Raw genomic sequence first — 4,182 nt, 5'->3', positions numbered from 1 at the left:
AACTTTTGAGGGACTTATGTGAGTTTACAGCCAAGGTGAGTGCTTGGGCCGTAAACTCCCCAAAACAAGGCATAATTTCATTTCTAAGGTGTTAGAAAGCTATCCAACACCACCAAAAGCCTTGGAATAAATCAAAGGACCAACCAAAAATAGTTTAAGGGACTTAATCACATCATTTGTGGGATTTCTAAGAGTTTACGGCCAAGGCTTGTTCTTGGGCCGTAAACTCCAAGATTTTTGGTGTTAGAATGCAAACTAAACACCCCTAAAGCCTTTAGATGAATTTTAGAAGCCCTTCTATGCAAGTTTTAGACCTTGAAACACTTTGTATCACCCTATATAAGAGTTTACGGCCATGAGGAGGGTCTCATGGGCCGTAAACTCCATAACACCCCTCAAATGTCCCATAAAACTCAAGCTAGGTCTTGGAATAATCCTATTAATCACATGTGATTTGTTTTAACAACATTTAACACCATTTTCATGAAGATTAAGGAGTTTACGGCCAGGAGCCTATGCTAGGCCGTAAACTCCCATAAATTAATCATTTTTGATAATTTAAATTCATTCCAAGTGTTCCTAGGCATTTTAGATATCCATTCCATCAATCCCCATGTCCATTTAAGCAATTTAAACACCCAAAACCACACCCACATGAGTTTACGGCCGTAAACTCATGTATGTGTGTGTTTTGTGGTTGTAAACTCATTTAAATGTTTACTTATGGAGAGTAAACTCAAGTCCCAAGTCCCTAGTGCCATTACAAGTCCGAAGATATCACCCGGGTCCCTCCAAACACTTGTATCGGAGTGTTTTCGCGACTTAAAGCAAGTGTCCCTATCATATGAATAAACTAAGTCCTAATTAGATACAAATGTGTATCTTTACATTATAATTAGGAACCTCGTGTATTTACAAGCCTCGGATCAACTCTTAGCATCCCAATTCGTCACATTTCTCGTCCGGTGAGTTCATACCCCTACCTTTTTCACTATTTTTCACTGTTTTCAGGGGGGGGAACACAAGCAAAGTACAAGGGTTTTTCTTGTACTCAAAACATATTTTCGTGTGTGTGTTTCACATTCCATATGTTTTTAATACTGATATACATAACTGATAATCAGTAGAATATAACAGCTCACTTAAACAATTATTTGTGAAATGGATTTTATAAACGGTTATGTTTTATATATTTCACAAATGGTTTCTACAAATTATCAGTTAAAAGCATGACATTATAACACATGAATAATATAATTCGTACACTGTCTTGTCCTCGGTAACATACCACAGAGAAACGCGAATGGATGATTATCCTATTATTACTAGTAAATTTGTTATTCCGTATGATTGGAGACACGTCCTCGGTAAACACTCCACAGAGATACGCGAGTGGAGGACTACACCCGTAACCAGAATCTCTGGGATTTAAAGAGCGTGACTTGAGTGTATAGATCTATACGGGGCTGACTACCCCACACCTGGCTGCTAGCTACAGCCGAACCGAAATGGTTCAAGGGTGACGAAAGTCATAAGGATTGTGGACTACTTATTGCCACAAGGCTGTAGACTACTTATTGCCACAGGTTCAGTCTTTAGTATGGTTATGGAACTCGCAACTAGGATAACAGAGATTTACTTATAGTAATAATGAACCACATACTACATTTTACAGATAACCAGGATTCAATTTACATCTTTTACATCTTTTACATATGATAACCCACATTCAGGAAGGTATGGGACCTTCTTGGGAAATCTTGTACACAACCAGGTCTAACAGAATACATCTTTTACAATGAAAACAAACACAGGAAAGCATGGGGCATTCCTGGGTAACATACACATAATCAGACAAGAGTAACCAACTGAATAACATTACATCTTTTATTACCCTTCAGGAAAGTATGGGACTTTCCTGGGAATACACTGATACATTAAAGTCATAAAACAATGAAATGGGATAACTAAACCATACATTACTTTTACGAAACAACAACCAACTTTTAAGAAAATATGGGATTTTCTTGGCGTGTGTTACATTTTCAGAAATAGAAAGGAAACATAAACATTTTCACAAAACAAAATTGCTTATGAACTCACCAGCGTTATGCTGATTTTCAAACTGCTTGTGTTCTCAGGTCAACGATAGTACAGGTACCCGAAGACTTACTTGATCCAGGATCGTGTGCGTGCAAGGCTCGTTCATTTTGTTTATAACTATATTATGTATCACAATTGTATAAACTGTGTCTTTTGAAACAAATTGTAAAACTTTTAATATGTAATGTAATGTTTGTTTCACTTTACTTACTATGTACATTGGATTTGATACTTAACGTGGAGTCAACCCCGAAAATGTTTCCGCCTTCGGTTTTCGGGGTGTGACAACTTACTACAACTTTCTTACAGCTTACTTACATCACTAAAATCTTATGAACTCTCCAGCTTAACTGTAGATCTACTCTTTCAAAATAACTTGTATTCTCAGGAAACTAGTAGATAGGTACGCGCACTGGGAATTCAGAAGATGGAGCAGTATAGCTTCATGTCTTGTTTTGTTATTTACTTTTTTTCTATGTTATGTGAACCACATACTTTGTAAACATGTTCTTTCTAATGAAATGGTTGTTTATTACTTTGATTACTATGATGCATGTCTTGTGATACTAAACATGACGTCCTCCACCCCCGAACATTTCCGCCGTTCCGGTTTTGGGGTGTGACAACCTTCCAGAATATTCTAACGCAAATCACGGTGCAATCTCATTGCCACAATGTGATTTCCACAAATCGTATTCAGTCAAACTCTACCGATCCTGAACCTGCAAAAAATAAAAGTTCCTTAGTTCCCAGCGACTGATGCGTCATGCAAAGTGCCAAGTACGCCTAAATCGTGCCATTTCACGCACTCACATCATAAGCTAGGCTAGGCACATGTTTTTGGGTTTGGCGCATCTCTTGATCCACATAAAGCCTCTGAAGGACTAACAAGAGAAAAGCATTATAAACCAACTAAATGTTTCTTCCCCCACCAATGTGGGATGAAGGAAAATAGTCAACTTGCTATTATGCCTTCATAATTTCCAATAATACCCTAACAAGTTGGATAGTTTCCTTAAATCGGGACAAATGATGTCACTTGGATGTCATAAAGATTAAACCCTAATTTAATAAGGACAAACAAGAAGAGACGGATTCAATAATATCCTTATAGGTTTAAACCACAAACCTGATGAACTCACTGGTTTACCACCACATATCACATTTTTTCATTGCATAACCCTTGAGTGCTAATATGGTCATGCGCTATAAATCCTTTTCATGACCCTTTAGAAGATAAACCACTAATCTACAATTAAGGCGAAACCACCTCTAGAACATATAAGCAAACTTTTACAACATCTTCGTTGCTTAGATGTCTCTAAAACATTGTTTAGAGCATTACTCAACCTCGTTCTCGGCAACAACATACTATCATACCTCACATGTGTATGTATATATATATATATATATAATGCCTTCTATCGTTAGTTACTTCGTTGTTACCCTTTAAACTTTAGAATTAGGAGTACTAATATCAAGTTAGGTTTCCATCACTAAGCAATTCTATTGTGGTTTTAGACCCATGACTCTCGTGGTAGGTGTAACTTAATATCTCGCCAGAGGTTTCGTAAGCGGATCTGCTAAGTTCCTACTTTTCTTGACATAGACAACTTTGATGGTACCACTCTTAATGAGTTTTCTCACAAAATTGTGTGTCAGACCTACATGCCTCGACTTTCCATTATATACCGTGTTGTATACTTTAGACAATGTGGTCTCATTGTCACAGTACATGGGTATAGATGGCATTGGAATATCCCACAGGCAGATATCCATGAGTTGATCTCAAATCCAATCTGCCACTTTTCCTGTTGTTGCTAAGGCAATTAGCGCTGCTTCCATTGTTGAATGAGCTATGCATGTTAGTTTCTTTCTCTCCCAAGAAACAGAACTCCCGGCTAGAGTATAAATCCAACCACTTTTGGATTTTGAATCATTTGTGTGATCTATCTAGCTAGCATCAAAATACCCTTCTACTATGCCGTTAGGTGACGAATATACCAATTCAAAGGTACTTGTCCTTTCCAGGTATTCCAATAATCTACCCGCTAGAATCCAGTGTTCGGTCCCTGAATT

This window comes from Lactuca serriola, chromosome 3 (assembly GCF_051521515.1).
Source record: "Lactuca serriola cultivar US96UC23 chromosome 3, Lser_US96UC23_V15, whole genome shotgun sequence".
In the NCBI taxonomy this organism is placed as follows: Eukaryota; Viridiplantae; Streptophyta; class Magnoliopsida; order Asterales; family Asteraceae; genus Lactuca; species Lactuca serriola.
The sequence above is the reverse complement of the archived record's forward strand: the minus strand, read 5'-3'. Positions refer to the sequence as shown.